Source organism: Pelobates fuscus, chromosome 5, assembly GCF_036172605.1.
Source record: "Pelobates fuscus isolate aPelFus1 chromosome 5, aPelFus1.pri, whole genome shotgun sequence".
Taxonomy (NCBI): Eukaryota; Metazoa; Chordata; class Amphibia; order Anura; family Pelobatidae; genus Pelobates; species Pelobates fuscus.
The window spans coordinates 333,468,884-333,496,506 of NC_086321.1; the positions used below are offsets into that span (position 1 = coordinate 333,468,884).

Here is a 27,623-nt window from a genome sequence, read left to right on the forward strand (position 1 = left end):
TTATGCAAATATCTATATACATATATTAGTGACCAGTTTGCATATCTGTACAATATATATAGGGAAGATAATGGACACAATATTAAACTAAAATTCATTCTAGCATAGTGCTATTTTCAAACAAATCTCACAAGAATGAAGTTCCGAGCCTATACCCTAAAGGAATCACACAGAATTGCCAAGACACAAACCATATTTAAAGTGGTTTTAAGGTGGGTTTTGTTAAGCGAATCGTGGAAGTAAGATGTGATAATGGTAACTGGGTAATATGAACAGAAGGTCCTGTTTCCCTATATTAGCAGCCCGCACGTGATAATTAGGTAAAGGAGTAGCAGATTGCAAGTACGGCTCCATAAATAATGAAGGGGTGGGTGCTTGTGGAGCAAATGGGTATGTTTGCGCCTTGGTGAATAAATTAGGATTCTGGATTTCAGGAGGAAATAAATATCTTGCTGAACAACATATTTAATGATGTTAATGACATTATTTATTTTCTTTTTTTGATTTGAGTTTCTATTGAAATGGGATGAAGAATACATTAACAGAGAGTAGAAAATAGGCGATCTTAAATGTTTTGAGGTGTAATTTTCAGAGAAGTTGCAGTTATTACGGTGCAATGAGCCAATATCTGTGGGTACTGTCCCTGGGTTCAGTCAATGTCTTTTAACTTAGTGGCTTGGCAAAAACTCAGGCTACCTCGCCACCCATAGGTCGGCACCTCGTCTGTTGCACGCATAATTTGGATGTGAACTTTTGTATTATGCATTTAAGCTTAAACAGCAATGATTGGCTGCGTGGACTTAGCCCAGCTCTCCCAAGCTATTATATAACTGCTGTCCTATTTTGAATGGCTGAAGATGGATAATGCTGAAGATAAGGTGGGTGAAGGTCTCTCAATAAAAAAGGTGCTCTCCCACCCCTATTAAGCAATTCAAAAAGGTTTTGCAAAAATCTGGATTGGTAGCACCCAAAAACGTCTTGCACTGTAATAATTACAAAAATCTATGGTGTGTATGTTACTAAGAGTGATCCTTAAAAGTACACAAATAGTATTACCCTTGGGACTGAAAGACAACTTCTCGAATTATGAGAGTACATTACGCTCTTTAGTTATGGGTTGTGAGTTATCAAAGCAAAAACAAGTGATATATTGGGGCTAAGTGATAAATGTTGAGAACCAGCTCATTGGTTCCGATGGTGATTGTGCCTAATTTACTACTTTGCCGCAGGTAAATCAATTCAAATTTAAAACCACCGTATACTTGGCAAATAGTGGAAACCCTGTACTCTTACTTGAAATCAAAAACATCTGGCTAATGAACAGCAGGAATTGCCTTCACAATTATCAAACTGCAATTTGACAAAAAAAAAAAAAAAAAAAGCCAGTTTGGCCATTTTTAGGAAAAAGTTCAAAAAATTGTAAATTCTGCATTTTTTTTCGTCCTAGGTCTCTGTATGCATAATTTGTGCAGCTGCTTAGAGCACTGATGTCAGATTAAAGCACAGCGAGGTGGATAGCAGTTCGGCTGCTCTGCTCTGCGTGTGCATTTACAGATACATTTTTGATGTTCATCGAGGCACAGTTTGTGACTCACTAGTAAAATGTGTCCCATTGCATCAATTCCAGTTCACTGCCAACCCAACCTGCGCCCAAAATCCTTTCTATGCCATTGCTGAATCAGTTCACAGACCTATGTGCTTAAGAAAACACACAGAACAAACACACCGTGTGCAGAAGGGTAACAAAGGCTCCAAAAAAAAAAAAAAATATGTGGATGATGATAGACACAAGCTTTCAAAGAAGCTCACCCAGGGACTAACATCACTTAGCCATTCAGCATGTTACGCAGCAATCAATTTGATTTCCCAGCTTGGTGCTACCCTACAGTGCTGCACTATAATAATTTCAGTTGGCACAATATGTTGGCCTATATTTTTAGCATTGTGGATGTGTACCCTGTAGGTTGTTTTTCTCTAAAGTTGTCAAAAGAAAAAGAAATCTAAAATAACAGCACATGTAATTTTAACTGTATTGTGTAGTGCTTTTAGTTATATATGGAAAGGAGAAGATTTTGAATTTAACATTTAATGAAAATTTTGCATAATTTAAATTTAGCTTAGCCTGTTTTTATGACCAGTGACAATTAATGAAGCCATCACTATCTTTTCTATATAGGTACTAGCCCACTATGGAATGTCCTGGATATAAGAATAGGCAACTTATTAAAAGTCGATTCCCTGTTGGAATAGGGATTTTAAAGCAGCACTGTCATCCCTCCCCCCCACCCCCCTGAAAAATGAGTATTTCATAGAGATAGAATCTTTATGGAATACTTGTTTATGCCTATATTGGATGTTAGCACCGAGGTGGACCCCGTCAGACCAGGATGGCAGCGACCGTGAGGGACAGTTTAAGGTAAGTAAACTCACCTTTACCTGGCCACCGGACCCCCAATGGCATTATCACCATCGGAGGACTTTGTCAAATTGGGCAAAGTTTCCAAACGGTGACAGTGCCACTTTAAATCACTTCACGAGTGTATGATGCGATAGGCTTTAATAAGCCTTAAAACGGAAACCACTCTTTCTCTGTAAAGTACAGCAGTTAATATAACATTGAAAATTACATATAACTTGTGTTAAAACCATGCTGCTCAGTTTTCCTCTAAATGTACATTCAATATTTAGCTATTGACGTTACTATGCAGTTCAGTCCAGGCACAGCCAGGGCACAGATTGCATTAAAGTAGATGAAGCAAATATATTTAGTTTTCTTCTCTCTTACTTTAACCCCTTAAGGACACATGGCGTGTGTGACATGTCATGATTCCCTTTTATTCCAGAAGTTTGGTCCTTAAGGGGTTAATGATTGACAAGTGCAAAGGGCAGACCTCATGACAATCACTGACAGGGAGCCAAGATGGTGGCATTGCGTTCCATGGTCTCAATGAAGTTGTCATGGAGCCTGGAGGTCCTGGGCGCTGTCTTACCTTAAGGGGTAAAACCGTTTATGAATGATTTTACCCCAAAGTTGTATAGATGGCATCTATCTGCTCTGCCCCTATTCTTCCGGTGAAGTCCTTGGCTTCAATGGAGAAGCCTCAGACTAGACGCAGGTGATAGGCCAAGAGTGTCAGCTGATGTTCTCAGCCTGTCACTCGTTTCCCATTGAGAAAATAGAGTGAGAAAGGTAAATCGTTAATGTTTTTGTTCATTCCCCGTATTCAATAAACTATAAATTGTTGGAAATTTATAGTGAGTTTCAGATTTCTTCCAAAATAGTTGAACTGAAAATATAGATAACAGAGAATATATTTTAATGCTGGCTACTCTGTGAATAACCCCCAGAGACCACTCTAATACTGCTGATAATAGTAGTGGATTGCTATATGTTTGGATAACGATTGTGTTGCCTAGCAACCCTTTGTATTCTTAACCAAAGGAGCCTTGTTGGCTTTGAAAAATATGAAAGATATGCTTGTATTGCCAGTAAAACTTCTTGTGTATATTACATCTGTATAGCAATTTGTTTGACTTATTTTGCACTATTTGCGTGCTGTCTGCTCCTCAGATAATATTCTGATATTTTTTTGCTGACCATGTGCGGTCGAAGACATGGGTTCCTGACATGGAGGAAGGGCTAACTACCACGATGGAGGACACGGCTCGGGTGTCTCTCACTGGAGTTTGGCAAGAGGTGGAGGTATATTTATGTGTAAGTGTATGTAAATTACTTGAGGGCATTTTTTCTTGTACATTAAAAATGGGCTTTGTTGCTCGAAACGTCTGTACTCTATTTTGTGCTTTCTCTGCATTTAGTAGAAGGTGTGGTGCTGTTTGCACCTTTGTAGCAAAACCTCCATTGAGTGCTGATGATGTCAAAACAGCACCCATGGCTCCCTGGCAGTAGTTGATAAATCTTATTGTTATGGTTGGGTTCTGCAGTTGCATAGTCCACTTTTGTTGTTGTTTTTGCACTGTTGATGATTAAAAGGAGAGACATCCTTAAAATTCCCAATTTCTTAGTTGAACTAAGGTATTTAGAGAAATGTCATACACAAATTCAATATTGGGTCTTATTCAATTAATTCATTTCTTACCTGGGATGGGATGTCTGTTAACAAACGTAGTATGGCCTACGGAGTCCAATAATGCAGCTACTGATTCCAGCCAGCTAAGGAGTGAAGAGAAGAGAATGATCTTTAGGATAATTAAGGAACACAAATTTAATTTTCTTGGAAAATCAATTGTAGTGTCTGTAGCTCTGGGCAGAAAAACAGAAATATTCATTGAGAACGGCTAAGAATCAGTGCAAGAGGTCATGACATACAGACAGAGACAAGTTAAGCTAGTTAAAGGGAAACTTTAAAAAAGGGTTTAAAATCTGTATGATGCAAACAAATACAACTTAAAATGTATACAATGTATACATGTAGAAGGATTTCATGAGCTAAGTGAATGAAATTGCTCATCATCAATATAATTATATAAGTCGTCTGAAGTATATATTTGAAGAGGTTTTGGATAGTAATGTCACTGTAATTATGATTTTCATTGAGCAGATATATAATTTGCATTGTTGGTATGTACATCAAAGCACTATCACTTTAATTGTTTCGTTTTGACACTGTGTTTTTATAATTGCATTTATCACATTAATTTTGCATTATATATGGTCACAATATTCTTACAACAGATTATTTAAACACACTTCAGCTTATTTAGCACTAGCACTATTTAGTTTGTTTCCCACATTGGAATTAGTGTAGAACCCACCAATATTGGGGTACTGTGAAGTAGTGGTGGGGGTTAACACAACATGGCCATATGGTGGAACTGAATCCCCGTATTTGTTTGCAGAGATATTTTAAGTAGCCTTAAAGAACTGAGAAAACTCAGTCATTCCCTGTTTTTTTTGGTGCATCGTCATCATCATCAAACACAATTCTAAATTGCTACTAGGGAAAAAAAAAACCATTTAGCAACAAATTTCAGGAGTCTAATAATTTATTAAATTTTACTCAGAAATATACACGAAACCCGTTGATTGCTAAAAATGTTCATGTCCTGAAATGTATAGGACAGGAAAAAAATAAATTTACCAGGCTAAATTGTGATGGGAGACAACTGTATATCAAAATTCCTATATATTTAGTACTACCAGCATCTTTTTATTTAAACCTGCACTAGATTGCATTACTAAACCTATAAAACGTTAATAAAAATTAACAAACTGCCTAGTTTCCACTACAAGTACCCTTTCAGAGCTGCAGCAGAGAGCAGCAAGTAGTCCCTAAATGCTGTTATATATCCTTCGGCCAGATGTCCTCGAACCTAGAATCCAAAATATGATGCTCTAATCTACATCACACAGGACCAGAGATGCAATACTAATCATTAACCCTAACTACCATTCTCACACTATAAAATGGTATGGTCTGATGAAACCCAATACCTGAACATGTGTAATATTAATTAAACACTCTCTCCTAAAATTCATGTTCTGCCTTAAATCCATTCCTTGTTTTGTTAGTAGCATTGGGGGTATTACCTTATCTGTACAAAAATCTAAATATCTGTACAAATAACTTAAAGGTTTACACCAAACATCATATACATCACTATAGTACATTGTAGTGGTTATGATGCAAGGAGTACCCTGGCCTGGTTTTCAGTAATTGGGCAAACCATTTAGGAACATTTTTCCTCCTTTCCTGGGTCCCTGCTGGACTCCAAAGTTTATTTCCCCTCTGGTGACGTGTATGTGGCCTCTGTATAAGCCAGTCCATTTGCCATTCATTGGGTGGCAGTGTCAGCTGACTGCTCTTAGCCAATGAACAGTACACTGTGCATGAAACTTTGCACAGAATTGACGTTAGCCAGCCCGGAACTCTTGTTTCAATCTTGCTGATGATGCTCCAATGATACTACTGGAGGTGGAGTTGCAAGCCAAGGAGTTAAACTTGGTATGAGCAACATTTCACAGCCAAACTCTGCACATATAGATTCCAGGCACCATGACCACTTCAAATCACTAAAATGGCCATGCTGCTTGGAGTAACCCTTTAAAAGATCCCAGTTCTTCTGCCCATGGACATTGACTGAAGTAAATACAAGTGACTAAAAGGTTCTGAAGTAGCTGAGTTTAGTTCCAATTTATGACACAGCAAAGCTGAGCTTAGTCCCAGGTGAACACACAACAGGACTTCCCATGTGATTTGCAGAATTAATTATAACCATTGTGACAAAAGACACCAGAGACTACTGGGATGCAATGGGGATACATGAAGGGTCTTACCAGCTACACCACAGTAAGGGAAAGAGGGAAGGCGACTTTTTATAAAGTGTTAGGGTAAACACGAAACGTGTTTAGAAGCCGCTTAGGGTATTCCTAGCCTTCATTACCTCCCCCTCCCTTATCATAAGTACTTGGACTTTGAAATGTCAATTTTATCTAGATCGCAAGTTACTTATAAGGTCTGTGTGTATTTTTTGTACCATTTTGCATATGATTCAATCACGAGAGTACTTTTAAGGATCCACTTTGTGGAGAGGATTTGGCGCGTACTAATTGCTAAGTGTGGTTCTTTTTTGGAATTGTGATCACAGAGGTAGATGGTAGGGCACTACCTGGCTCCTAGGTGTCTTGCTGACCATCACTTTTATTTTCGAAGCTGCCCATCTTCTATTTTACTCTCTGTTAGCTAGTTATGTGTTGTGCAGATCCATCAGCGAAAATAATATTTCTCACCTATCAACTTCATCCATGCTTTTGTGAGCCCAGCACCTTATAATGTAGCCACATGCAGTGACATAAAAGCAGGCAGGAAAATATAAAATTACCAGCTGCCGGCTCAAAATACGTTACTGCTTGTTTAAGCAGCATACACCAAGAACCATAGAACCAAACCACTCGTGCCTCAGGTTCCCACGCAATACAGGGAAAAAGGCGATTAAATAAGAGTCTTATTTTCTGTCAGCTTGAGCTCCTCGCTTCTGATATAAAAAAAAAAGGGGGATATTGTGGCAGAATTTAACACTTGCTAAATGTGACATACATTTTTTGCTGAAGCCTTGTATTTTCTACGTTATTCATACTTTATAAAATAACAATCCCATTACAGTTAAACCATAGCACGCAGCAAAAAATATTCTCCTTTTCTAACCCTGAGTAGTCTTAAAGTGAGGATTTCACCTATAAAGCCTATGAGAAGTCATTATTTTTTTTATATATAAAGGATCTTTGCAAACCAATCACAGCTTGCTTTGGAATTTATGTGAAATGCCATCTCAATCAATAGATATTGTGAGATTTGGCAGGGGTTACACTGTTTTAAGAGGAGCCTTCATTTTGCATAATGGGGCAATCGGTTGATAGTCAAACAGTTTCCACCTCCGCGACTTGCCACCACAGCCAATGCTTGCAATGGCAAAGTGAAGCATACATGTTCTTGAGTGATTATGCACAGTAGATGTACATATATACTATATCATGTATTAAATCTATAGATACCTGTTTGTACTCTGCCACAAAGTGCACCATTTACATGGCTCCAGGCAAATATTGCCACCAAGTGCTTAAAACCAGCAAGTAGATGGCCAAACCAAAGAGAGAGGGTTCATACAAGTCTACCTTCCCTCTTTGTCCAGGTGCCACTAGGTAAGCAGACCATAATCCAAGTGCCATTTTTTGGACACTTTTCTTTTAATTTAACACCAGCAGAACTGATATTTGGTATAAAATCTACCATAACTAACAGCATTATGTAAAAAGGATGAACACCTTAATGGAGCATATTATGAGATTGCTAAAGTGGCTGCTCCATCGTACATTTAAGAAAGACATCTCAGATTCTGGTCTCCAAGATGTTGGGGAACTCTACAATTCCCATGATTCTTTGACCATCTATTGCATTCCCAAAATTCTGCAAGTTACAGGCCTTCAGTATCTGGGGATGGGGGTAGAGTTTGAGGTATTTAATCTAGATTTATTTAATAAAAAGAAAACAAAACATCTCTACGCTGATTTGCTCATGTTTAAAAGGTCTATCCAAGCATCAAATCACAAACAGCTTAAACGTCACATGTATCTACTCAATCCTGCCCTTTGGCACATGCACTCCAGATTTTCTGGACGACAAATCCCATAATGCTGTTAAAGCCATAATGATGGCAAAGAATCCGGAGAGAAGTAGTCCACAACATCCCACGTTAATTAGCATCAAAAATAGTTTGGGCATTTGCCGTGAAAAGGTTCAGCTGATGAGAAGAATTAGTTTTCTTTCTTTTTTTTTTTTTAGTTAGTATAGACAATTTAGGCTGAAAGTGTGGAATGGAGAAATTTTTACCTTAAATAGCAAGTAGACCATTTTTAAAAGGGACAAAAGAATCAAATCTCTTATCGCATAACAAATGTATCTCTATGCAATGTTCATTATAGTAACACTCATTTCAAGAACTCATTTCTGAAATCACGGGTTGAGTGAATGAATCCACAAGATTAAGTGTGGAACATGAATGAAGGACTACATGATGAGCCCATGTGAACACAGTTTCAATGCTTTTGCTGGTGTTCAGTTTAAAGCAGGGGGCAAGCTTAAAGGAGCACTGCTGGAACTATACCAGTGCACTGTAGTGGTTATGGTGCTTGGAGTATTTATTTAATGCTCATGGCTAGATAGACTTGGTTGCGGACATCAAAGAACGAAATTCTGGTACTTACTGTCCCCCCTCCCCCCTCTATCACCATATAACACCTTGGAGACAATGGAATATATCTTCCTGAGATTAATTTGCCAATGACAAACTAATTTTAGGCTCAATTGATTGCTAATGTTGTATGTGAAATGTCAGCCGAATTTCCAATACTATTGCGGAAATTAGTTTATTTTCATACAACTAAAGGGACATTTCACATTTTAAGCTCGAGAACATTTTGGATGAGATGGTCAATTTCTCACTTCATCAGAAAATAGGGCCTTCATAGGGCTCTACGAACATGTCTGGATGTTTTATCTGTATGTCCAGCCCTGAACCTGCACATGGATAGTGTGTGGGAAGAAGGATTTATGAACTATACCACCTTAAAAGAGAAATATAGAAAACTCTATTTTTGGAAACGTTCTCTCTTTATATTGTATTGTATTGCCTTAAAATGGTGTTCTGTTCTGTATGCTTTGTATCATTTAAAAAACAACAACAAAAAAACAAAACGTATAACAAAAGTATTCCTTTTAAATGGAATAGGACACGTTTGGAGTTTTGGCTCCTTTAAAGTTTCCCTAGTATATTCCATTCAGGGCTCAAACTCCACACTCAACTAGCCGATTCATTATTGGAGAGTGAAAATTAAGTCCAGTTGAGTAGAAATTTATTTTTGATGAGTGACTGTGTACCATGGACCCTTCGGGCTTGTGGTGACATGTAAACTTTGGGCCTGGCTACTAGAATAAAAGAATGAAAATCTGAGTCTTGAACCATGAAAGCTCAATTGAACAAGCAGCAGCTACCCCACAATTGGACTCCTCAAAAGGTATGATAATCAGTTAAATTTGGAGACAAAGGCTTAAATGAGAACGGAAGAAATCCAAGGTAGGTTAAACGGTAGTGGATGGAAGACAATGGGCTACTAGATGGCAGAGATCAAGGGTTCTATTGCAGTAAGTAAAGTAATATTTAGCTTCTTCTCACATACTTCTCTCTTCATTAAAAAATTATCTTGCAAATAGCGTCCAGCAGGGCATGAAATGTGTCAAGCTATCTGGAATGCTGCCCACTGACTTGTATCACCTATGTGCCGTTCCTGTATTCTGTTTTTAATTCTCAACTCAATTAAAAACTATTACATGTACTTTTTGGTATTTTGTGTGCTCCAATATCTAATTGGGAACTGCCTCCTATATGAAAACCATTTCTCTTTGTAGTCTTGAAAACCTGCCCATTTATCAGAAAAACTGTGAATCTGCATCCTTATAGCTGAGAAACTGGCTACTGAGTCTAAATGTTAGAACCTCAAAACAACACTACATATGTCTTCTCTAGGAAGCCACCACGAGAGGTTTTGCATGCATTGTGCACTGAAATTACTATGTGCGTACTCTGAAATACCAGCACTGCATGATGTGGAGCTATGTGTCATTCCCGAACCAAACTATAACAACTCAGGAGGCCAGACTAATACTGCTCACATGTTACAGAGCTTGCTTATGTGCATTTCCCAGAGTACCGACCCCAGCAACCTTTTTTTTTTTACATTTGATATTTGTTTTTCTGACTTTGTTATTTGACTGTTTATTGACTCTAAATGTCTACCTCCTGCATTGATTATTTCTGCCAGCTTTGAGCTGAACTGTCAACTGTGATTCTGTAATGTTCTTTGGTATTGCTCTTAGGATGGCTATGCTGCTACCACTTATTGCTTAAGTGCTTCGTAAACATTTGTCAGCCTTCTAGAACACTGTTTGTGCTTAGCAGCATGCATAAATTGCTCCTGAGCTTTCTATAGGATGAAAAGAAGAAGAACCATCACGATAAGCTGAACCCCCAAGTTGGATGAAATTGACATAGAAAAGGAAAAGGATTACACCTCTCTTTCAACACACAATGAAGGATGAAATGATTGTCGGGGGTGGGGGGTTCCGTATCTTTCATGCAGAGGAAGTTTTTGGCATTTCAGACTGCCCTTGTTGGGATCAGTCTGATATGCAACTGGCTAAGGTTCTCTCTGTAATGGTACAAGTGCACTAAAATCTATATGAGATGTGAGCGGGACTAGCCGACTACAAACTGCTCGAGCTGTTGTTCTCACTCTCGTTATAGTTTACAATCTTCTATTGATGTGTCTGAGACAAAGTAGCAGGCTTTATATAAATCACTGTAATTCTACTTCACCATATTCAGAGCGAGTGGGTGCAAGGTATTCGCAGCAACACAACCTATGGAATTATGCATCATTTTCATTGTTCATGGATTGACCCTCAATTTTTTAAATATGACACCATGGACTGGTTTTGGACAGATCTTTGACTTGCCTACCATACCGGTTCTGCATGCGAGTGTAGATTTGTACCTTTACTCACTTCTTGTTTCTTTACCGCATTGCTATATAATGGTTGGACAATAACTCTAATTTGCCTCAGACAGCACTCAACTGCTGAGGAGAGTGATGAGCAATTTAAAACCAACCATTAGAAATCTACCACCTAGCTGCCCTGCTTCAACCTCGTTTGAGAATAACAATATTAGCATTTCCCAAAGCCTGCCCCAATGTTGTCAGTGAGGATGTGCATAATTTTGAGTGTTGGTCTCAATTTTGTTCACATTCTGTTTTGTTCACAAAACATTCTAAATGCCATCTTTTAAGGGCTACATATAATTAGTGTGTGTTTTTTTGTTTTTGTTTGGAAGGACTGGTTAATGCATTTACTTGGAAGTGCTACGAGTTACACATTTTCCATTGCAAGAGAAGCCTGGATGAATATGTTTCCTGCTATACCCAGACTTACTAATGTAAGAAGATTCCCCGATGGGGAATACAGACTGAATTGTATTCTTTTCATTTTCAACTGTGCCAATATAGTGGTATTAGGAAGCTATTAACAGTATGATAATTTGTCGGCATTGTGCCAACCCACCTTAGTCTCCTTTATTCTGTTAGTAATCCCTGGTGGAATCAAGTGAGCCAGCAGCAGTCTGACATTTAGTCAAAATCTGTGGAATTGTTACTAAAACCCTACAATTTTTCAATATATCATTTGTTTTCATAATTGCTTGAGCCCTTTGTGAGACATTGCATGAGCTTGTTTAGGAAAACATATGTCTCTGTGTGGGGCATAATTGCTAATGGTTGAGTAATATTAGTGACTGTCCTATTCTGAAACATAGGCATAAAAGCCAGTTTAAAAATCTGGAGGAAAGGGACTTTTTTCATTAAAGTATGTCCTAGGCATCTGGTACTAATGCTAGGGGACATCATTTCCATATAATCTAGTACCCATACTAAGGCGATAGATAGCCACATTTCTTTCCAGCATACCTCCCCCTCATCCTGAACTTTTGGGAATTTGGGGTAGATTAGAGATTGAGATCTGTGAGTCCACACCACCTTTGCTGTGGTCAGTCTGGAATCAGACATGGGAGACAACTATAATATCTGCAAATCTAAATGTTTTCTAGCAATTCATCAAGAAAAATGTTGAATTAGATCTTCATCCTTGCCAACTAAAAAGCTGACTTTTATTCCAAATTATACTATATGAGTGCAAAAATATGCACTAGAGGAACTCCATATGTACCCCCTAAAAGAAGGGGGGGGGGATGGAGGATAGGATAGGGAAATCTCAGAGAAATGGATGTTACCACACTGGATGATAACCATAACCATAATAGCCTAATAGTAAATACTCCCAAGTGGACAATACCAAAAGTCCAAAGATCCCCTCCTCTAATACCTTGGGACAGAAGTCCCTACAACCAAACTAAAACTCTAAATCCAAGCTCTGTGTAAATTTCTCAAATAGACTGCCCCTGATAAAGATAAGCATCCACTAGATAAACCCTAAATGGAGACTACATTAAAAGACAAATTCCCATTTCCGCAAAACTTAAATAAAAAGATAACAAGAGAAAAAGCAGACATGCGTTTCGGCGCTAGAATAAAGCGCCTTCATTTGGGGCTATATGATATGGGGAAAAACATATAGACCCAGATGAAGAGGAGTGGATCTTTGGACTTTTGGTATTGTCCACTTGGGGATATTTACTATTATGGTTATCATCTAGTGTGGTAACACCATTTCTCTGAGATTCCCCCATCCTATCCTCTTCCCCCCACCCCCCATTCTTTTAGGGAGTACATATGCACTTATATAGCATTATTTAGATCAGGACAGATTATCTCTCCTATGACTTTATCTCTGTCCCCCCATTTACTTCAACTTTTAATAGGGTTGTTATTCACATAACTATTGGTTAAATTCTGTAACTTTGTACTAGTGGAAACTTTGTTTCAATTGTGTCTAAAATATGCTTAAAATCCTATATAAACATTGGAGAATTATCCTCTAGATCCCTATATAATCCTTAACACATTTTGATCCTTTCCACTTTATAAGTATCCAGTTAATGTTCCCTGGATTATAGTAGACATTTAGGAGATAAGCCCCTTTGTAGCACTTTTTTATGTTTATTTTCACTTAGATTGATTATTTAAGCACAGATTTATTATTCACTATTTTAACATGGCTTATAATTAAACTAGGGATTCTCCCACCTTTATCATTATTATATTATTTATATAGCGCCGACAAATTCTGCAACGCTTTGCAGTGGGTGCACTAACAAACATGTAGTTGTAACCAGACAAGTTGGACACACAGGAATAGAGGGTTTGAGGGCCCTGCTCAATGAGCTTACATGCTAGAGGGAGTGGGGTAAAGTGACACAAAAGGTAAGGATAGTATTAGACTAGTGACAGTTGCAAGAGAGGAATCAGTCGAAAGCTATTAATAGTTTAATTGATACGCTTTTATGAAGAGGTGGGTTTTTAATGAGTTTTTGAAGGAGTGGAGACTGGGTGAGCATCTAACGGAGGAGGGAAGTGAGTTCCACAGGAACGGTTTAGCCCTCGAGAAGTCTTGAAGGCGAGCATCAGAGGTGGGAGTACGGACAGAAGATAGACGTAAGTCTTCAGCAGAGTGTAAGGGCCTAGACGGGACATACTTGTGTATTAGGGAGGCTAGATAGGTGGGAGCAGCATTTGAAAGCAAGAACCTGAATTTCAAATTGAGCCCTATAACTTACAGGAAGCCAATGTAAGGACTGACAGAAGGGTGAGGCATGGGAGGTGTGGGCAGACATGAACATGAGCATTCATTATGGACTGTAACGGCGCAAGTTGGGAGTACGTAAGACCATGGAGAAGCAGATTACAGTAGTCAAGGTGACAAAGGACAGTGGAATGGACCAGCACCTTAGTTGCATCTGGCGTTAAGTAGGGTCGGATGCGGGCAATGTTTTTGAGATGGAAGCAACAGGATTTGGCGATAGACTGAACATAGGGCTTCATGGAGAGGTCAGAATCAAAGAGAACACCTAGGAAGCGACCCTACGTGGTGGAGCTGATGGTAGCACCGTTGACTTGGAGGGAGGGAGACACAGGAGTAGCAACACTTTAGAGGGGCTTTACCTCTTTCTTTGTGATCTGGTAACCCTATCTATACAGATACCTATCTATTGATATATTTAAACCCGTTGCACCATTACCTACTTGCACGGTTCCCCATCTTTTTTGCAGCTCCATAAGTTTTGTGTAACTTAGGTTTTGTTACGGACTATGCTAATTGGGGATAGCCTGGCTTCTCTGGTTTGACTTGACTTTAACAATTCTCCATTCTAGTTACTGGTTTGTCTATCATTTATCTAATTATCTGTTAGTAGGTATTTCTGGTTTCCTTCTTGGAGGTGTTTATGTTCACCCAAACCATTCTAATGAATGGTAATACCCCCTGATATTGCTATGGCTATTATCCTATAATGAGGTCTATGCAATCAAAGCTTTTACTTTTTACAGATGAGTGAAATAAAGTCAGATATCGTACCTGCTAGCTTTAAAGTAATACTTCTCGATATTGTGAATACAGGAACATAACATGTATAGTTTAGATAGAAAATGACTTCCCTTGCACAAGGAAATAAAGTCTCCTCTTTAGTATATTCTAACTATAGTCATTACTCTTTTCTAGATTAGGGGGACAATTGATATAATTCTGCAAAGGAAGAGGACACAGCCTCATCAAGGCATTCGTTAAGAGTAGGAAAAGTGCTGAGCCCAAACTCTTAATGCAATATTAATGAGTCAAGTTATCTATATAAAACCAAATCATGCACTTCCCAAGGGATCATGTTTGAGTGAAATGCGTTGGCATCCCAATATTACTAGGCAGTGTACAGAACTCTATGCCAGTACATGCAGAAACATGCTGGTAGATTTTGAATGGTTATTGGGAGATTCCGAATAAGCTGTGGAATGGACAATATATAAAGATCTAGTTGTGAATTGCTGGCAGTCAAGGGGTCTCACTTGTGAATTGATTCTCCATGATTAGAAATGAGTGCTTGTTGAAATACGCTTCAGTAGAGTGTAAATCTTTAAAGCCACAATGTGGCTTTGAAGATAGAACATTATACATATTACACTAGTTTTTTTCTATCTTCCTATTTTTGTGCCCTTACAAAGGTGAACTAGAAATGGATTTTAAGACTTGCTGGTGTGTTAGATATAAACAATATTTCTAGAGGTGCTCCACTTTTTTCATATTTGGGAAATTCTTTAAACTGTTCACCAACTATCCTGTGCAATGTATTTCTAGAAGTATGCAGAAGACTTGGGTAAATATATTTCAGTTTATAAAAAGTTGGGCTCGATTTTTTATATTTTTTTTTAAATGTCATATGGGCACTTTGTTCTCAGCGTTCAGTAATGGACAAAACCTACATGTAACTAGACGCAATTTTACACATGGTAAGGTATTAAAGCAAATGAAATTCAGAGCTTTTTTTCATGTCTTGAATGCACTACAAAAGGTAAAAAGAGGAACAATAATGCTATTTCAAAAAGAAGGCACATGGTGATTATGAAAAGGATTGCCATGATTTCTTTTCAGCAACTCAGTTTTCTTTATAAGTGGCCTTATATGTTGCAAAATACTTTTCAGATCACTTTAGATGTCACTTTACATATAATTGAAATTTCTTGACATTGCGATTTACTTGTTTTTTTAAGTCTTTAATAGTCCAGTTTGGAATCTATTCTATAAACTAGAACATATATTTTTTTTCTAAGGAATAGAAATGCAGTGACATGCCAAACATTTATTATAATATTTCAGCTAGTTAGAACAGAGGTAAAGTCACTTAGAATTTTTAAACCACATTTTATATCCCTGTAAGACCACCCCACCAGTATGTATCCTTGGATAAGACACCTAATAAAATATAATCGTTGTATATTTTAACCCCTTAAGGACACATGACATGTGTGACATGTCATAATTCCCTTTTATTCCAGAAGTTTGGTCCTTAAGGGGTTAAGCTCATTTGAGACGGGCCTTTTTCAACAATCCCCCTTCTATACTTGTAAAGGACTATGGAATATGTTGGCCATAATATAAATACTAGAATAATATAAAACATTTTTTTTTTTATCATTTCAGACTTACGCAGTTACCTCAGTGGCCACTTGGGTCTACCTTTCCAATACTGACTAGGATCCCTCTTTGCCCCAAGAAATGTCTGAATCATTCATAGCACGGATAAGACAATTTCTGTTGACATGACAACATCACACAGTTTCTGCTGATTTTTCAGCCACACACTCATTTTGCTAACTTTAATTCTACCACATATTGAACGACCTACCAAAGGTCCTCAATGGGATTGATATCTGGTAACTGTGAAGGCTCATGTAGTATACTGAATATATATTTTATATTCATACAGCAGCTTTAGAGGTCTTGTAAGATGGTAAACAGTACTCAGGTAGCTTGTGGTATTAAACAATGCTCTGTTCGTATAAGAGAGCCTAATGTTTTCTAAAAGCCTCACATCAGAACATCCCCATCACCAGTCTGAACATTCACTTGAGAGATCCATGGATTCATGTTCTTTATGTCAACTTCTGGCCCTGGCATCTGCATTTGTTGAAGGTTTTCAGATTTGTCAGACGAGGCAAATTTCTACAAATTTTTTTTTCAACATTATTAGAATTTATGTAGAAAATGTCCAAATTCATAGAGATTGTGTCCGCGGTAGCCTCCGTTTCTTCTTCTTCGCTGAAAGAAATGGGACACGGTGTAATCTCCTTTTGCTGTTGCTCATTCACTTCAAAGTTCAGGTTCATGTTAATTCAGAGATACTCTTCTGCATAGCACGGATGTAAAACATGGTTAATATCAGTTACTGTTGCTTATCAGCTTGCGCCAAACGAGAAATTCTTCTTTGACCTTGTTAACCAGACATTTTCACCTATAGAACTTTCCTTTTCAAATGTTTATTTTTTCTTTTCAAACGTAACCTATAGAACTTTCCTGAATTTTTATTTTAAATAAATTTTCTGTCAATTCTACACTGTTATGCAAGAAAATCTCGGAAGATCAGCAATTTTTGGAATACTTAAACCACCAAGTATGGCACCAACAATCATTCCATGGTCAAAGTAATTCAGATCACATTTCCCCTCCAATTTGATGTTTGGTTTAACCCCTTAAGGACCAAACTTCCGGAATAAAAGGGAATCATGACATGTCACACATGTCATGTGTCCTTAAGGGGTTAAACTACAACTGATTCCTCTAGACACCTTAATGCATGCAGTTGTTTCCAATATGACTGACTTATTAGATATATGCACATGCACCTAATAAAATGGGAAGTGAATGTATCTTGAAACAACTAGACTGGGAGTTTATTTTTTTCTCTTTAATGGGACATCCTGTAAATTTGATTTGCAGTATTTCACATATTCAGTATTCTCCATGGGTTTATGGGTATTTGAGGATACCCATTCATAATTACCTTGTATGTTTTAAATAAATCATGCAGTATATAATCAGTGCTAATTTTGACATTTAAAGGAACACTCCAAGCATTATAAACCCTGCAGGGGTTATGGTGCCAGGAGTACCCGGGCACCATTCAAAATAAGTTGGCAAACTGTTTGGCAATGACTTCTTATCAGGGGTCTGTCACGCGCCACTGCTAGGAACTTCCACTCCCCTGCAGCTCATGCATGTCAGATGACAGTATGCGTTTGGTTTTCAGTGCCCACTTAACACACAACTACTGCGTGAGATCATTACAGGGTAGGTATTTTTGTCCATGTAAGAACACTTAAAATGACACTATAGGCAATGTGTCTGTTTCATCTAATTGAAGTGGCTAAAGTGTCTAGAGCTCCCTGGTGCTGCCCATTTTTAAAGTTTTAATGCTAAACAAGAGTTGCCAACAAAGTCCCCGTGATGAACACTTGTGCATTGATAAAGGAGCAATCCGAAAATCTGTTTACACCCTGTGTCCTTCAATAAATGATTTGTAGCAATTTTATGTGCAGCACTGCATTATGTTACGCTTTACTCTTTATTTTTTTTGGTTAGCCATATCTCCAGTAAGCGTAGAGCTGAGAGTGGCCAGTGACCCTTACTTAGTGGTAAAATATTTTGACATGTGATTGAGGGACAATATATATATATATAGGGGCATTATAGCCAATCCAGTGTGATGGAATGGTAATAGTGCCTACAGTGTTCCTTTAGGCACCTAAGGAGTTCCCTCCATCATAAAATCTAATTACATGGTGATACAGTGACATCTGACCTATCGATTGGAATGTTAGTAATCCAGGATACACCAGAGGGTTGTGCATTTGCAAGCCTCGCAGAACAAGACACTTCACAACATATTGAACTGCGCATACATAACCACAACCACAGAGACTCTCTTCAAAGCTGTACAACTACTTTAGAACAAAATAAATGGGCTCATTGTGAATTTTAGCAACATGGCATTTTTGTTTTCAGGGAATACTCCAGCCCTCTCACCACTGGTCATTATGGACATGTCGAAGAAAAAAAATGCAACCACATATGAACATCAAAGGCATTGCTGCTGTCTACAGTGACACTCAGCCAATCAGATGCTTAATTAAGCATCCTGGGAAATGTAGTTTAGAAAGATCAATGTTACCAAGGTTAACTGCCAATGATCTAAGGCATCCATTCAGATGACCTGAATTAATTGTGTGATATTAACTCATCAGAGCACGCAAGCATATCGAGGTTATTGCAGTGATGTAGTACTGAGGGCAGGGGATGTTATGGTGAGTGATATACATGAATGGACACTTGAAGGGTATTGATAAATAAGTGGTGCCTGCAACTTGCAGCTCAAGGTAATCGTACAGTACGAAGAAAGATCATCTTTCTCTGAGCCAATGCATCATTTGGGAGGGAAGATGAATGAGCAGGAAATGTCTATGGACCAGCTAGGTCCAGTGCTCTGTCACCAAACGCAAACACTAATTAATCCCAGGTGTAATCACTTGTCTGGCTCATTAATCAAACTCTCGAAGATACTGAGCATGAGAACACAATGAAAGAACTCCGGAAGTATGTGAACAGCAAAGCGGTCAAGTAAATTATACTGATGGAAGTTGTGAAAAATGGATTCTAAAACCCACGCAAACATTCTAAAATGGTGCTGTTACTCTTTTTTATCGCATTTCCTCTATATTTTAACTTTCAAAACACTACATTTGCCAACTTGGAAGGTATTAATTAATTATTTTAGGGATACTCACAACGAATGCCACATCTCTGCAATTCCCCCTTGTACCCATGCTTCAACCCTAAAAACATCAAAACAAAAGATGTATAGATAGAGTGAGCCATGGATGTGCAGAGTTAACCAGAGGTCCAAAACCCCTGGCTATGCTGTAATGTAGTTAATTACCGGTAGATATAGTCCCTAGAACAATTTCTGGTTCTTAATACAAATTCAACTACCTATAATGTAGACCTATCATTAGATATCAAGGTCCAACATAGTATCAGGTTTGGATCCAGTCTTGGTGTCTAAGCGAACATTGCATGTCTGAGAGGTAGACCTCCATGAGTGCAACTCTTCACCAGGGCCCCTTCTCTGTTTATCTGAATGTGAACTTTGTGCACACTCTTGTAGAGCAAAATAGTTTATCAGTTTCCAGACACGATAAAATAAAACATGCATATACATGAAAGTGTTTCTCCTGATTATAATATACATGTAACTAAAAAAAACAACAACGATGACACAAGGTTAAGTAAAAAGGAGCGTAATGATTCTTCTTGTTTAATCCATGTTCCTACTCGACAAAAAAAAAAAGTGCAGCACCTCTTGACTATATATCCCAATTGTTCGCAATAATATTGTATACTAAACATGTCACCGATTAAGCCTGTAATTATCTCTGCACTCAAAAAAAAAAAAAATAATAAAAAAAAAGAAAAAAGGAGCGTAATGGCTTTAGAATCCAAAGAGAAGGCTGGTTAACTAGCACATGAGGGAATTACTAGGTCATCTTGATTCTGCTTAAGGCATCAGTAAAATGTACGGAGCTGAGAAATAGGACAGTGATGGCTAACCTCGACAATCCAGAGGTTTGTGTTGTGAATGACATTTAATAGGTAGTTATACTGTAGGACAGGTGGAATAATGTAAATTAACAAAAGCATGTTTTTTAACCTTTCCTTTAAACTACACTTACATGTGGAAGGCAGTAAGATGTCCTTTTAGCCAAAAATAGACCAAGAAGTGCTTCACAAGGCCATACGTTCGTTTACAAATGTCAGCAATGTCTACTTATTTAATACTTGCGCCAAGTTATTTATTGCTACAATCAGATGAGCTATAGACACACACACATACATATTCAATGTTTCAATGTATTCAATATTTTTTTTTTTGCACAGCTGGAGTCAAAAAACCCCCTGTTCAAAAACAAAATCTCACTGTGATCAAACATTGACCTGACTTTCTAGTCACTTTGTACAGTGATTGTGAACATCCTGATATTCTTGACAATCTCAGCCAATCTAATGCTTTCCCGTTGGGAGGCTATTGCTCATGCACATCAAATGCTGCGCTGCCCCAATCAGCATTTCCTCATAGATATACATCGAATCAATCTCTCTCTATTGGAAGCATTCCGTGTTTCCATGCAGAGCATGTAGACGATGAATGTAGGTGCATCACACAGTCTTTACATTGAATTCTCACTGAAGTTGTCTGGGTGCAGTGTCGCCGCTCCCTTTAGCCTAGTTTTAGAGAAACTGGGAATATTTACATTGCAATGTTAAGACTGCCTCTACCCATTAGAGGTACTTACTGCAGTTCTTGGAGTTTAACTCCATGAAACAATGCTGGACATCCTCACACTTTGCATGAGGACTTCTAGCATTTTTAAAATACCCATAGGAAAGCATTGAGGCAATGCTTTTCTTTGGGAAAAGACTGACACGCATGCACTTTAGGTTCCCCCCATCGGCTGATGTCAGAGGGGGAGCCTGATCCAGCGCTGAGACACCTTGGTGCTGGATCGGGTGAGTATTTAAATCATTATTTACCCCTTTACAAGGCCGAAGAGAGGGACAGGCGTGGTGGGGAGGTGCGTTAGAGCTGGACACAGTGTTAGGAATATCAGCTTTGTATTCCTAACTCTATAGTGCTCCTTTAAGCTGTAGTGGTTCAGGTGACTATAGTGACTATAGTCCCTTTAAGTAAAACCATTTTCCCCCCAGAGCTTTATGTATAAAAATAACAGTTTTTCCTATATATACTTTTTATAATATAGTCAAGCATGTTTGTCATTTTTGTTGAATGACCAATTACACTGCAAGTTATTTAATCCTAATCACTTTGTGATAGGAACCCATACCTATTCCTTTTGGATTACTGTTTTTTAATGCAGCAGCTGCTTCTGCCAGCATTGTAGGAGCCCGTCCTTTTTTTATTTTTGGGACTAATACTATTTTAAAGTCTTGAGTGCTCTATTTATTTTCAATACCATGGACAGCGTCAAGCAATGCTGGTCTATTATCAGCGACAGCACATCCCAATGCCTTTCCACGTACGTAAGCAGTCAGTTTAAAGCATCTCAGAACCAACCTCAGTGGTTTTGTTTGTGCTTGCTATGCACAGCTGTGTCCAGGTACATTAGTATACAGCCCCCTGCTGATAGAGCATACATTAATGAATGCAATAGTGCTGATTCAATAATAAACCAGTGATGTAATTTAACTTGAGCTGCTATAGAATGCGGGAATAGGGTTGACTTGTGCTCTGTTTGGAGAGGTAACATGCACGGTAATATGCGCTAAAGGCCTGCCCTCCCTGATCCCATCTTGTTACCTATATTGCTTTTCTATTCCCACCTGCACCCTCGTTAGCCTGTTCTGATTCTCCTCTACCCTGCTTAGTTTGCCACTCACATGCGTCTACCTTCTATAGGATTAAACTTGAACAAATTATACTGGACAGAAACAAGAGAGAAGGGAACAAGACTGAGAAAGGAAAGATGGCGGTGGTTAGGCGAGGGGCTAGGGGTCGTGGCGAGGGAGGGAAAGCTAATAATAAAGGATAAAAATCTGGAGGAAAAGATATAGGACAAGGGTGGCTCACCCAGATATTATTGGACTATGTCCCCAAAATTTCTCTGCTTCTCACAACAATTTGACATTCCTGGCATAGGGGTAGAGATAAGGAAAATAGTCCTCTTCTAGAGCAAACTATAAATTTTGTTTCATTACTAAATCATACTCACAAGTCGCAAATTATCAGGGTTATTTACTAAAGAGAGAATTCAAAATAAATTTAACATTTAAGGTCAATATAGCCAAACTGGAAAAATTATCTAAGCCAGTTATGCTTACAGATCGGCTACTCTGGCCTTATCATTTCTCACTTTAGTGCATAACCCTGCAAATATTATATGTAGAGCGGCTCTTACTAAGTACCATAGTATTTTCATTATCTTCCAGAATCAGAAGGATTAGAATATGTGGCCCCACTCTGACACTGGATATGCCTATTTGTGGACCAGACAGTGTGCATTTTTTGATGTTTTTATCTCATAAAATATACTTGTGGCACTAATGACATAATTATGTACCCATGATCTCCTTAGGACTCTTTTAAACCATATTTGATTTTATTGCTATTTATGTCTTTATGAATTAGGCAGTGACTTTCAATAGGCCATTCATCTGTGTCCACTGAGTGCACAAAAAAAAATCACATTGGATTTTTCTGTTCACAAATGGCAAAGACAAATATCCCTCGAGGTTTTTTTATGGGGTGGGAATGAAGAAAGCATGAATGGATGTGTACTTAGAATCCAATAAGAGGCGTTTCGGCTAAGAGTAGTGCAGGACAAGAATATGTTCACATCATTTAAAAAAAATTAATAAATCCAAGAATAATTTGTAGAAAGGAGCTATCACTGAGGACTGAGAAAACAAAATATAAAATCAGCTTGCTGGTTATTCAGTTGCTAAACTACTATTATTTATTTTTATTATCATTTTCTGACATTTTATTTTTTCCATTTCAACAGCCCTTCTTGATTCCAATGTTTTCTCTTCAAAATGCAGTTCTTCCTTCCATTTCGTGAAATTGCTGATCCCTCAGGTTACATAAGCTCAGCCTTATTTTCTCTACTCTGTCCCAAAGCGATGGCACAGATAGTGTTTCCAGTGACATTTCTCTTGTAGCCAGAATCTGCAGGTGGGAAGTCTGGGCTCCATCTGACTGACTCCAGTTCTTGTTTCTCGCCGTTTGACATGACATTAATTGCTGTTAAATATTCTTATCTCCTTTACACAGTTCCCTGTGCAAAAAGGTCAGCATCTTACCACAGACAGGAGAGCTAGAGCTGCCTATCCGTCAATCCCTCTCATCTCCCTCCTTCTTCGGTGCCCACACCAAGTTAAAAGATAGTTAAGTCTAAAAGTATCAGAAGTCCTCGGACATATTAAAAGCACATTTCAAGATCTTGGTTAGTACGGCAGGGGCGTACCTAGAGCATATGGCACCCGGGGCGGGTCCTAGTTTTGGCACCCCCCCCCCCCCCCCCCCGCACTTTAAAATGTACAAAACACCCACAATTTTTTTAAATGTATGTAGCATTGAGCAGTGCTTCCATGTTTCAATGTAAGCATGCTTTTGTATGGAGTAAGTGTGAGTGAATGAATGGGTGTGTTTGTATGTAGTGTTGGCATTTTAATGCAGGCATGCTTTTGTGTGTAGTGTTGGCGAGATGCAGTGGTGTGGTTATATATAATGGTGATGTTTTAATACAGAGGTGTGTTTGTATGTAGTGTTTGCACTGGAATGCAGGGATGTGTTTGTGTGTAGTGTTGGCAAGATGCTGAGATGTGGGATTGCCATATTTAAGGACACCAAATAAGGGAGCTATCTGCTAAACAGCACCCTAATTTGGTATCTTTACATATGGAATCTCACATAAGGGCACCAATTTAGGGAATTCTCTACTAAATAGCTAAAAGATCTACATTTTAAAAGCCTTTTTCTTAATTTTAATATTTAGGTTGTTTAGTAGATAACTCACTTATTTGTTATCCTTATGTGGGATTGACATATTTAAGGACACCAAATTAGGGAGCTATCTACTAAACATATACACAACCACAGATATACACACGCATTTAGTTATTAAGAGGTCCAACCAACCTCCCTACCTTACTCTGGGAGTGACAAGCGGTTGCTGCTGGGATCTCTGTGCTCTTCCTTCACAGCTCACTTGCACGACCAGTAGTGATGCCGATGCCAGGATGACGTCATACCCCGGCTGCCGGCTTACTGCAGGGCGTACACAAGCTCCTATATGGTCCATAAAAATGTTTAATCTCACTGCCTTCCAGTATATATCTGTCCTATCTGTCTGGGGGAATGTGACAACGTGGATGTATATGTAAGTGGGTGAGTATTACGATCAGGAGAAAGGTATATGGCAGGGTGGGACAGTGTGGTGGATACTATGTCAGTGTGTGCCATTGCACACAGTGGATTGAAGGAGGTGACTGCAGGTGAGGTGGTGAGTATATGGTGTTTTATGTCACGGGTGGGAACAATGGGATTGGGTGTTATATGGAAGAGAGGATAGTATGTCAAGGCAGGGCCAGGGTGTATGGCAGGGTGTGTATTATGATACGGTGGAGGTATATAGCAAGGAGGGGATTATGGCAGTGTGGGTATTATATGACATGTTAAAGGGGTATATGCCAGGGAGGATATTATGACAAGGCAGGGGTGTATATGGCGGTGGTGTATATGGCAGAGAGGGCAGGGGTGTTGAAAGAGGGTGTGACAGAGTGACTGAGGGAGGGGGTGACAGAGTGACTGAGGGAGGGGGTGACAGGGAGACTGAGGGAGGGGGTGACAGGGAGACTGAGGGAGGGGGTGACAGGGAGACTGAGGGAGGGGGTGACAGGGAGACTGAGGGAGGGGGTGACAGGTGACTGAGGGAGGGGGTGACTGGTGACTGAGGGAGGGGGTGACTGGTGACTGAGGGGGGGTGACTGGTGACTGAGGGGGGGTGACTGGTGACTGAGGGGGGTGACTGGTGACTGAGGGAGGGGGTGACTGGTGACTGAGGGAGGGGGTGACTGGTGACTGAGGGAGGGGGTGACTGGTGGCAGAGTGAGGGGGTAACAGAGTGACTGAGGGAGGGGGTGACTGGGTGACAGGGTGACTGAGGGAGGGGGTGACAGAGTGACTGAGGAAGGGGGTGACAGGGTGACTGAGGGAGGGGTTGACAGGGTGACTGAGGGAGGGGTTGACAGGGTGACTGAGGGAGGGGTTGACAGGGTGACTGAGGGGGGGTGACAGGGTGACTGAGGGGGGTGACAGGGTGACTGAGGGGGTGATTGGTGACAGGGTGGGTGACAGGGTGACTGAGGGAGGGGGTGAGAGGGGGACTGAGGGAGGGGGTGACAGGGTGATTGAGGGGGTGACAGGGTGACTGAGGGGGGGGTGACAGGGTGATTGAGGGGGGTGAGGGGGTGACAGGGTGAGGGGGGGTGACAGGGTGACTGAGGGGGAGGGGGTGAGGGTGAATTTACAATAATAATATTAACTTACCATGATTCAGGGGCTGGCTCTCTCCATCCCAGCCCAGGCAGTGCAGGAGGTGCAGGCAGAGTGGCCGCAGGGGAGAAACCTGGCAGAATACACGCTCTGCGCCCCCTGCTGGCACACTCCATAACAGCATCCCTGGGGCTCAGTGATGACTCAGAACACAGGCTGGGAATCCCCTCCCTGTGCTCTGACTCACTCACTGAGCGCCGGAGCCGCGAGGGAGAGGACGACCAGCAGGAGGGACAGAGTGTGGCACCCCCCTACTGGATGGCACCCGGGGCGGACCGCCCCCCCCGCCCCCCCCTTAGTACGCCACTGTAGTACGGTCACAGGCTGCTATGTATATAAATGCAAGATATGAAGTCTTTAGGAAGAAAGAACAGGATCCAAAATGACATTGTATCAATCACATTTGGTTTTACAGAGAGCTTGGCAGCCATTTTAGGTAAGCACCCCCCTCTGCTCCCCCAAAAAAGGAAGAGGATGAAAATAAAGGTGCATACAATATATGCAGTAAATACATATATCTAGATGCAGAGCATGACTTGAAATGTATCTGAATTGTTTAACTGGTACATAATAATCAAACCACTGCTTATCTGCAGCTTAGGGATGGTGCAAGATGGCTGCCAAAGCAGGGAAAAATTACAATGTCCTCCTTGAGTAAATAATGCAATTTCATCTACACGTGGTGCTGTCGAAATCAAAAAGCAAATTTTTATTTCTAATTGAAATTGTCCAGAAATTCCTTTGGCACAATCACAGTAAGCAATGCACGAAGCATGTATACTGTATGGTTTCTGTGACATTAAAGGATCACTATAGGGTCAGGAACACAAACATGTATTTCTGACCCTATAGGGTTAAAACCACCATCTAGCCCCCCTGGGCCTCTCATGCCTCCATAAATATAGCAATATCTTACTGTATTCAAGCCAGAAGCTGTAACTCTGCATGCTGTTTGCATCAGTCTGCTGACATCATCAGAAGTAGTGGCCTGATCCAATCACAATGCTTTCACATAGGATTGGCTGAGACTGACAAAGAGATCAGGGGCAGAGCCAACATGATGCAAACACAGCCCTGGCCAATCAGCATCTCCTCATAGAGATGAATTGAATCAGTGAATCTCTATGAGGAAAGTTCAGTGTCTGCATGCAGAGGGAGGAGATACTGAATGTGTGGATGCATTTTAGGCAGCCATGACCCAGGAAGGATCTCTAACAGCCAGGGGAGGGCTGGCAGCCTTAGGCCTGGGGGGCAAAAAAAGTCAAGTGGCCCACAGGGACCGGCTATAGACACCAGAACCACTTCATTAAGCTAAAGTGGTTCTGGGGACTATAGTGTCCCTTTAATGTGAGGTAAATTATAGATTAGTGTCACTAATAATATACTAGATTGCCTACTTACAACCAGATGAGGATGATGATGGGCTGCAGTTTGGCTCCACTGGTCTGGTGTAGAACAGGATCTCTGGAGGCTGTCTGCAACTGTGGTCACAAAATTCAATGTTCTGGGAGAATTGGAAGCAGCTCAATTTTTTGGGGCCCCTTACACAGCTCAAAGTCTGGGCCCCAGGGCCTGACGGTGAGAATGCCCATAAGGCCCACTAATAAGTCCTCTTATATGTTCCACCCACCCATGAGTTCGCTCACAGGTAGTGGAGTGTGTAGGGGATGTGTTATGTTATATGTTATTGTAGAGGATCTAATATGTGTGTTTCTGGTATGTAGTGTATAGGGATACCAGTTTGTGTAGGCGATGCAGTGTGTTTGTGTGTAGTGGAAGCAGTGTGTATTTGTGTATAAGAGATGTATTGTGTGTTTCTGGTTGTGTGTAAGGGATGCATTGTGTGAATCTGTGTATGTAACGGATGCAGTGTGTGTCTGTATGTGTGTGCATTGAGTGTGTGTAAGAGATGAATTGTGTTTCTGTGT

At 39.8% G+C, this 27,623-nt stretch overlaps 1 protein-coding gene across 1 annotated transcript in view; it reads right to left on the reverse strand.

Annotated features, from left to right (window-relative positions):
• Positions 1 to 27,623, reverse strand: part of RALY (RALY heterogeneous nuclear ribonucleoprotein) — a 211,965-nt gene that overhangs the window by 139,624 nt on the left and 44,718 nt on the right. The window contains exon 2 of the mRNA XM_063455725.1: positions 4,101 to 4,174. The gene's annotated coding sequence lies outside the window, so the exon portion shown is untranslated. The remainder of the gene's footprint in view (positions 1 to 4,100; positions 4,175 to 27,623) is intronic.